The sequence below is a fragment of the Giraffa tippelskirchi genome, chromosome 1, assembly GCF_054371585.1.
Source record: "Giraffa tippelskirchi isolate mGirTip1 chromosome 1, T2T-mGirTip1v1.2.pri, whole genome shotgun sequence".
Taxonomy (NCBI): Eukaryota; Metazoa; Chordata; class Mammalia; order Artiodactyla; family Giraffidae; genus Giraffa; species Giraffa tippelskirchi.
This window is the reverse complement of record NC_137275.1, coordinates 45,034,370-45,044,079: the sequence shown is the minus strand read 5'-3', so window position 1 is coordinate 45,044,079 and position 9,710 is coordinate 45,034,370. Positions and strand designations below refer to the sequence as shown.

The 9,710-nt window shown below is 40.4% G+C and overlaps 1 pseudogene; it reads left to right on the top strand.

The window, feature by feature from the left end:
- Positions 1–4,144: 4,144 nt before the first annotated feature.
- On the top strand, positions 4,145–5,291 carry LOC145539654 (poly(A) polymerase alpha-like; annotated as a pseudogene).
- Positions 5,292–9,710: the final 4,419 nt, after the last annotated feature.

The window sequence follows — 9,710 nt, the reverse complement described above, 5'->3', positions numbered from 1 at the left end:
GGACACGGCTGGCCAGACAGAGGGGGGCGAGTTTCAGGATGGGGATCACTCGCTCTCATTCTTTCATCTACATATGTGCCACTTCACTCTTCCACACCCATGTGCTCACTCATTGTCCCTCTGTACCTGCTGTGTAGACGTGGGGAACTCAGCACCTCTCTGAATCCACTCACACAAAAGCATTAGTAAGTAAGGCAGCTGTTGCTACACACTGAAAGAGAGACAGAGAAGACGATCTGCATTAGCCACCCCACAGCAAGCCACTTAAATTCCTTTAAGGTGTCCACAGATGTAGAGAACAGACTTGTGGTTGCCAGAGGGGAGGAATGGGATTGGGAGTTTGGAATCAGCAGGGGCAAACTATTATACATAGGATGGATCAGTTCAGTTCAGTTCAGTTCAGTCACTCAGTCGTGTCCGACTCTTTGTGACCCCATGAATTGCAGCACGCCAGGCCTCCCTGTCCATCACCAACTCCCGGAGTTTACCCAAACCCATGTCCATCAAGTCAGTGATGCCATCCAACCATCTCATCCTCTGTCGTCCCCTTCTCCTCCTGACCCCAATCCTACCCAGCATCAGGGTCTTTTCCAATGAGTCAACTCTTTGCATGAGGTGGCCAAAGTATTGGAGTTTCAGCTTCAACATCAGTCCTTCCAATGAACACCCAGGACTGATCTCCTTTAGGATGGATTGATTGGATCTCCTTGCAGTCCAAGGGACTCTCAAGAGTCTTCTCCAACACCACAGTTCAAAAGCATCAATTCTGCGGCTCTCAGGTTTCTTCACCGTCCAACTCTCACATCCATACATGACCACTGGAAAAACCATAGCCTTGACTAGACGGACTTTTGTTGGCAAAGTAATGTCTCTGCTTTTAAAGATGCTATCTAGGTTGGCCATAACCTTCCTTCCAAGGAAGGTTAATCTTCCATCTTTTAATTTCATGGCTGCAATCACAATCAGCAGTGATTTTGGAGCCCCCAAAAATAAAGTCTGACACTGTTTCTACTGTTTCCCCATCTATTTCCCATGAAGTGATGGGACCAGATGCCATGATCTTAGTCTTCTGAACGTTGAGTTTTAAGCCAACAACATTTTCACTCTCCTCTTTCACTTTCATCAGGAGGCTTTTTAGTTCTTCTTCACTTTCTGCCATAAGGGTGGTGTCATCTGCATATCTGAGATTATTGATATCTCTCCTGGCAATCTTGATTCCAGCTTGTGTTTCTTCCAGCCCAGCATTTCTCATGATGTACTCTGCATATAAGTTAAATAAGCAGGGTGACAACATACAGCCTTGACATATTCCTTTTCCCATTTGGAACCAGTCTGTTGTTCCCTGTCCAGTTCTAACTGTTGCTTCCTGACCTGCATACAGGTTTCTCAAGAGACAGGTCAGATGGTCTGGTATTCCCATCTCTTTCAGAATTGTCCACAGTTTATTGTGATCCACACAGTCAAAGGCTTTGGAATAGTCAATAAAGCAGAAATAGATGTTTTTCTGGTCCTCTCTTGCTTTTTTAATGATCCAGCGGATATTGGCAATGTGATCTCTGGTTCCTCTGCCTTTTCTAAAACTAGCTTGAACATCTGGAAGTGCACGGTTCACGTATTGCTGAAGCCTGGCTTGGAGAATTTTGAGCATTACTTTACTAGCACGTGAGATGAGTGCAATTGTGCGGTAGGTTGAGCATTCTTTGGCATTGCCTTTCTTTGCGACTGGAACGAAAACTGACCTTTTCCAATCCTGTGGCCACTGCTGAGTTTTCCAAATTTGCTGGCATATCGAGTGCAGCACTTTCACAGCATCATCTTTCAGGATTTGAAATAGCTCAACTGGAATTCCATCACCTCCACTAGCTTTGTTCATAATGATGCTTTCTAAGGCCCACTTGACTTCACATTCCAGGATGTCTGGCTCTAGGTGAGTGATCACACCATCGTGATTATCTGGGTTGTGAAGATCTTTTTTGTATAGTTCTCTGTGTTCTTGCCACCTCTTCTTAATATCTTCTGCTTCTGTTAGGTCCATACCATTTCTGTCCTTTATCGAGCCTATCTTTGCATGAAATGTTCCTTTGGTATCTCTAATTTTCTTGAAGAGATCTCTAGTCTTTCCCAATCTTTTGTTTTCCTCTATTTCTTTGCACTGATCGCTGAGGAAGGCTTTCTTATCTCTCCTTGCTATTCTTTGAAACTCTGCATTCAGATGGGAATATCTTTCCTTTTCTCCTTTGCTTTTTGCTTCTCTTCTCTTCCCAGCTATCTGTAAGGCCTCCTCAGACAGCCATTTTGCTTTTTTGCATTTCTTTTCCATGGGGATGGTCTTGATCCCGGTCTCCTGTACAATGTCACGAACCTCTGTCCATAGTTCATCAGGCACTCTGTCTATCAGATCTAGTCCCTTAAATCTATTTGTCACTTCTACTGTATACTCATAAGGGATTTGATCTAGGTCATACCTGAATGGACTAGTGGTAAACATTGTCTATTGACAACAAGGTCCTCCTGTATTGCACAAGGAGCTATTGTCAATATCTTATGATAAACCATAGTAGAAATGAATATGATAAAGACTGTGTGTGTATATATATATATATATATATATAAATATATAAAACAGAATCACTTTACTGTATAGCAGACATTAACACAACATCATAAATCCGCTATACTTTAATAAAATAAATTTTTAAAAGGAAGTTTATATGCTCCAAAGTCCTGTCTCAACCTCACCCTCTACCGTGATGGATTTTTCTCCCCCTCTGCTTCTTCTCTGTGAAGTGTGTGCCTGTCCTTTCTGTTGACTCTCACTCTAAGATGACCCCGGGAAATTCAAACTCTTCCACCCTCTATTTGGCAGATCAACTTAGCTGCCTCTGTTCCTGTTTCTAACCTGGGAAACTCATTGCTAGGACTAGCACAAGAAAGAATTCTCCAGTTAATAGAACCTATGCGCCTTAAAAAGCAGACTTCATAATTCATACATTCAACAAGTATTTGCTGAGCGCCTGCCATTTGCCAAGGATTGTTCTAGAAGGTGAAGTTGGAGCAATTGCTGACCATCATTTTCTATTAGCATGATTTTTGGTGTCTCATCCCTACTCTATCCATCTCATCACAACATGTCTTCCTTTTTAAAAAAAATTATTTATTTGGCTGCGCCAGATCTTAGCTGAAGCCAGTATCTTCCATTTTCATTGCAGCATGCAGGATTTTTAGCTATGGCATGTGAACTCTTGGTTTCGGCCTGTGGGATCTGGTTCCCTGACCAAGGATTGAACCTGGGCTGCCTGCATTGGGAGTGTAAAGTCTTAGCCACTGGACCACCAAGGAAGTTCTCAAGACATTTCTTCCTAACACACATGGTATTCTCTGAGAGAGAATTCTGCTGGATGAAGTTGTCCACACCTTACCATATTTATTAAAGTTACATACATTCTTTTATATTGTTAATATGTTTTTAATTAAAAGCTACCCCCCAACTGAGACAGTACTGTTTCCTATTTAACATAATAAAAGGTGTTTTTAAAATCAATACAAGCTGACTTTGACTCCAGAACTGATTGGGGTGAACACAAGCATCAGTTGAAACTGTCTGACCCTTTGTCAAGGAAAGAGAATTCTCACTCACAGTTCTGGAAGGCAACCTGGCCAATGGATCAAGAGCCTGAAATCTTTCCGTAATTTTGACTCATTAGTCCTACTCTGAAGAAGCTCCTCCACAAAGATAATGCGATACAGTTATTTGCAATTTTCAGAATTGTAAAACAGCTCAAAGACAGTGGAAGGTTAGAGCAGAGTAACTTGGAAAGATGTGCTCTAAACAATGCATAGCTTCGAGGCACCAATTTTTCCTTAACTTAGCAAGAAAACAAAAACTATATGTTTATACTTATTATAAATAATTCCTCCAAAACCAATGCATATTAAAAATGCTAGTAGAGAGGAGGAAGGGGAAGGGGGACAAGCGCTTAGAAGAGGCGTTAGCGGGTGCGTGAGTGGGGTAGGACCCAGGGCTAAGGCAGGGCCCCCGCCTCCCTCCCACCTTAGTGGGTCATGCACAGGGCTGCAGCTGCGGTGGTTGCGGGAGGGGGGGTGAGGGGTGAGGAAGTGACTGGGTGGTACCAGCTCAGGGATGATGCCGTTTCCAGTTACAACACAGGGATCACAGCAAACATAGTCGCCACAGAAACACTGTGACATTACTTCTCCCATCAGCTTCAGTCATTTCAGTCACTCAGTCATGTCCAACTCTTTGAGACCCCATGGACTGCATCACGCCAGGCTTCCCTGTCCAACCCCAATACCTGGGCGCTTACTCAAACTCATGTCCATTGCGTTGGTGATGCCATCCAACCATGTTATCTTCTGTTGTCCCCTTCTCCTCCTGCCTTCAATCTTTCCCAGCATCAAGGTCTTTTCCAATGAGTCAGTTCTTTGCATCAGGTGGCCAAAGTATTGGTTTCAGCTTCAGCATCAGTCATTCCGATGAATATTCAGGACTGACTTAGCAGCCCCCAAGAAGACTGACTGCCTACTTACACAGAAGCTAGTTGAAACTCTGAAGCCCTTTGGGGTTTTTGAAAAGGAAGAGGAACAGCAGCGCAGGATTTTAATTTGGGGAAAATTAAATAACCTGGTAAAGGAGTCGATATGAGAAATCAGTGAAAGCAAGAATCTTCCACAATCTGTAATCGAAAATGTTGGTGGGAAAATTTTTACATGTGGATCTTATAGATTAGGAGTACATACAAAAGGTGCCGATATTGATGCATTGTGTGTTACACCAAGACTTGTTGATCGAAGTGAGTTTTTCACCTCATTCTATGATAAGTTGAAATTACAGGAAGAAGTAAAAGATTTAAGAGCTGTTGAAGAGGCATTTGTACCAGTTATCAAACTGTGTTTTGATGGGATAGAGATTGATATTTTGTTTGCAAGATTGGCACTGCAGACTATTACAGAAGACTTGTACTTAAGAGATGACTATCTACTTAAAATTTTAGATATAAGATGTATAATAAGTCTTAAAGGTTGCAGGGTAACCAATGAAGTTTTACATCTAGTACCAAACATTAGCAACTTAAGATTAACCCTGAGCACTATCAAACTGTGTGCCAAACACCACAATATCTATTCCAATATATTGGGTTTTCTTGGTGGTTATTTCCTGGGCTATGCTAGTAGCAAGAACTTGCCAGCTTTATCCAAATGCATTAGCATCAACTCTTGTACATAAATTTTTCTTGTTATTTTCTAAATGGTATGTGTTTAGATTATACTAAAATACAATTGATTGTAGATACTGGAAAAAAATTCTAGTAGAAAATAGTCCCTCATGAAAAGAAAAAATATATACCTGTATAAACACATACATATGTATGTGTATGGGATTGAGGGTTATTTTACTTTTCTGTAATTAAAAAATTGTTTCCTTAATGAAGATGTATTAGTTTCTTTTTAAAATCATTTTATTTAAATATATTTGACATAGAGAAATAAATTGTATACATTTAAAGTGTACTACTTGATGTTTTTGTGGATATGTATACATTGTGATGGAGAAGGAAATGGCAGCCCACTCCAGTAATCTTGCCTGGAGAGTCCCATGAACAGGGGAGCCTGGCAGGCTACAGTCCATGGGTTCACAAAGAGTCAGACATGACTGAGCGACTTAACAACAACAGCGTACATTGTGAAGGCTTCCCAGATGACTCAGTGGTAAAGAACCCACCCGCCTATACAGGAGATGCAGGCGACGAGGGTTCGATCCGTTGACTGGGAAGATATCCTGGAGAAGAAAATGGCAACCCGCTTCAGTATTCTTGCCTAGAAAATCTCATGGACAGAGGAGCCTGGAGAGCTGGTCTGTGGGGTCGCAAAGAGTCAGACATCACTTAGCAACTGAGAATGCACACATACTCACTTTGTGAAAGGATCTCCACAGCCAACCTAAATAATTCATCCACCACCTCTACATAGTTATCCTCTTGTGTGTGTTCAGAAGATTTAATTTGAGATCTATTCTCTTGGAAAATTTCAAGTATTCACCAGTATGACATTAACAGGCTGTGCATAAAATCTTCAGAAAATATTTATCCCATCTAACTGAAACTTTGTACCCTTTGTCCAGTATCTTTCAGTTTCTCCCATACCTCAGACCCTGGTACAATTTGATTTGATGACTTTGACTCTTTTAGAATCCACATATATATGAGCTTACACGGTATTTTGTCCTCCCATGTATGACATTTCACTTAGCATAGTGTTTTCTTAAGAAAAATAGTTTTGGAGTTTTATTTCATGGGAGAAATTGTTTCTCCAAACCTTACTTCTTCCATGAAATGTTCCTTGATTAATTAATTGAAAAGGATTAATTTCATCCTTTTCCCTTCAGATTTTTCTGCTGATTCCACATCTCCACACTTTCACATTGATTTTCATTTGTTTGTTTTTGGATATTCTCTGTGTGTGTTTCAGGACTGCCCTTCCAATTAAATAGATTGAAAGCTCTTCAAGAGGAAGAATCTGTCTTCAGTTCCCTCTGTATTTTGCTATCTATAAAACTACAATTTGTTTTTTGAGTAAATGTACTGATTAGATTTTACTAGGTCAGCATTTCTCAAATTGTGAGCTATGAGTCTCTAGTTCTTGGAGATAGTCCACAAATGAAGAGTTTCCTAAACAAATAACTTTGGGAACACTGCACACTTTGCGTATTAGCATATTAAAGTCTCTGAAAAGTCCTGCTGTAAATGAACCTGCTTGACTTTAGTTCAACACTTCTCAAACATATTTGATATGAATACTGTTTAAAAAAAAATAATTGTACCTATTGACCTTGGGCATTTTCTGGGATACTTTGTGGGAAATACATTATTAATTCCCAGAAGACAGGGATAAATGTTATTTCTTATTTGTCTTTGTATTTGGCTTTTCATAATGTTGTCTGACACACAGTATTGGACTATGTGTCCAAAAATAAATATTTTTGTGTGAATGATTAAGTGCCTGAAGGTGAGCTTCTGTGAACCAGTGTGATGTGTGTTAAGCAACTGTAGGCTAAAGGCAGACTTATCAGGTTTTAAACTATCTTCAAAAGTTTTTTTTAACCCGAGTCCACATGGAGCTGGTCAATAGAAAAATGTATGAAAATATCCTAATCCCAGGATGAAGACTACATCAGACCTGGAAGATTTGCTAAGGATATGTAGTTTCAACACCAGGAACTATGTATGCCCAGGATATCCAGACTACAATTAGTACATGAGATCACTTAGTTCAATTCTTCTTAAACTTTCTCATTGACATACTTCTATTGGCCAAGGATCCTGACACATGCTCTAAGGGAGGTCTGTTCTGTGGGAGAAATCTAACTAGCCAAATAAAAGTAAGAAATTTTTGGAATTTTGAATTTTATCTTGAAATTTAAATGTCAGTTTTACAAATAAAGAAGATGTGGAATATATATATATAATATATATATGATGTTTGTTTTAATATAAAAGAAATGCTTTACATTTTTAGCTGAGTGGTATAATACTTCCATTCAAGATGCAAGGACTTATTCCCATTCTCTTATTTAACATGGGAGAAAACTCTCATCCAGAGAGAGAAAGTGACTTGTTCAAGACCACACAAGGAATATTTGGCAATCTGGGGTTGAACCCCAGGTCTCTTAAATGACAGTTCCACTCTATTGCCCAACCAGACGAGCCCTTCCATCTCACACTATACCCACACAATGTCATTTGATCTAGTAATTCCACTTCTAAGAATCAATCCTAAAGAAATAGAGATGCAAGGAAAGATCTAAAGATGTTCAGTTCAGTTCAGTCTCTCAGTCACGTCCAACTCTTTGCGACACCATGGACTACAGCATGCCAGGCTTCCTTGTCTATCACCAACACGTGGGGCTTACTCAAACTCATGTCCATTGGGTCGGTGATGCCATCCAACCATCTCATCCTCTGTCGTCCCCTTCTCCTCCTGCCTTCAATCTTTCCCAGCATCAGGGTCTTTTCAAATGAGTCAGGTCTTCACATTAGGTAGCCAAAGTATTGGAGTTTCAGCTTCAACATCAGTCCTTCCAATGAATATTCAGGACTGATTTCCTTTAGGATGTACTGGTTGGATCTCCTTGCAGTCCAAGGACTCTCAAGAGTCTTCTCCAACACCACAGTTCAAAAGCATCAATTCTTCAGCACTCAGGTTTCTTTATAGTCCAACTCTCACATCCATATATGACTACTGGAAAAACCATATCTTTGACTAGATGGACCTTTGTTGGCAAAGTAATGTCTCTGCTTTTTAATATTAGCATTAGAAACTACCTAAATCTTTAATAATGGAAAGATTGCTAAACAAAATAGATATGACAGGATATTTTGTATTGTGTGTGTGTGTATGTGTACTCAGTTGTGTCTGACTCTTTGCAACCCCATGGACTGTAGCCCACCAGGCTCCTCTGTCCATGAGATTTCCCAGGCAAGAATTCTGAAGTGGGTTGCCATTTCCTTCTACGGGGGAGCTTCCCAACCCAGGGATTGAAACCGAGTCTCTCACATCTCCTGCATTGGCAGGTGGATTCTTTACCAACTGTGCAGCTATTAAAAATGATGCTTACAGGGAACTCTGCTCAGTGTTACATGGCAGCCTGGATGGGAAGTGAGTTTAGGGGAGAAAGGAAACATATATATGTATGGCGGGGAGTCCCTTTGCTGTCCACCTGAAACTATTACAACATTGTTAATTGGCTATACACCAATATAAAACTTAAAGTTTTCTTTAAAAAGTGATGCTTATTAAGAATTATGTATAGTATTATAGTATTAAAATATATAGTATACTATGCATAGCATATAGTATTTAAAAAGGAAGCAAAATCAAGATTTCCTACTCTGTAAAAGTTATTATATAGAACATCTATTAATATTATTAATTATTTTATCTCAAATGCAATACTTTAAAACACTGAGTTGTCATCTTAGGCAGTAGGGTAATGGATGATTCAATTTTTTCTTTATACTTTTCTCTGTCTTTCAAATTTTATGCGATAAATACATAGTTAGAACTAAGCAGAGCATGGAGCTTCCCAGGTGGCACAGTGGTAAAGAATCCACCTGCCAGTGCAGGAGATGCAAGAGACCTGGGTTCAGTCCCTGGATCAGGAAGATCCCCTGGAGTAGGAAATGGCAACCCACTCCAGTATTCTTGCCTGGGAACTTCCATGGACAGAGGAACCTGGTGGGCTATAGTCCATGGGGTCACAAAGAGTCAGACATGATTGAGCGACTGAGTATGCACACACAAGCAAAGCATGATTTTAAAATACATCTGTAATTCTCCAAAAAAAAAAAACAAAAACACCTTGGAAAGACAAACACAATACTTGGCTATTTTAGCCATGTGATGCTGAATTCCCTTCTAAGCCCTGCTTTCTCTGACCACTTATTGGGCCCGAGTTGCATCTGTTTTTACCCAGGGGCTCCAAGTCTTCTGGTAAAGACTGGGTAGCTGAAAGAGGGTGCTGCTCACAAAGACAGTGCATGCCTGAGCTTCTGATGAACCTTGGAGGAAAACCCCTCATGTAGCTGGCTTTAGCCTGATCCTTCCTTACCCACTCTCTTTCCTGTCTCCCTGTTTGCGCTTTCACTCTAGAAAGAGCTGGCATATGAGTGGTGCCTCACCTTTGGCATCCTGGG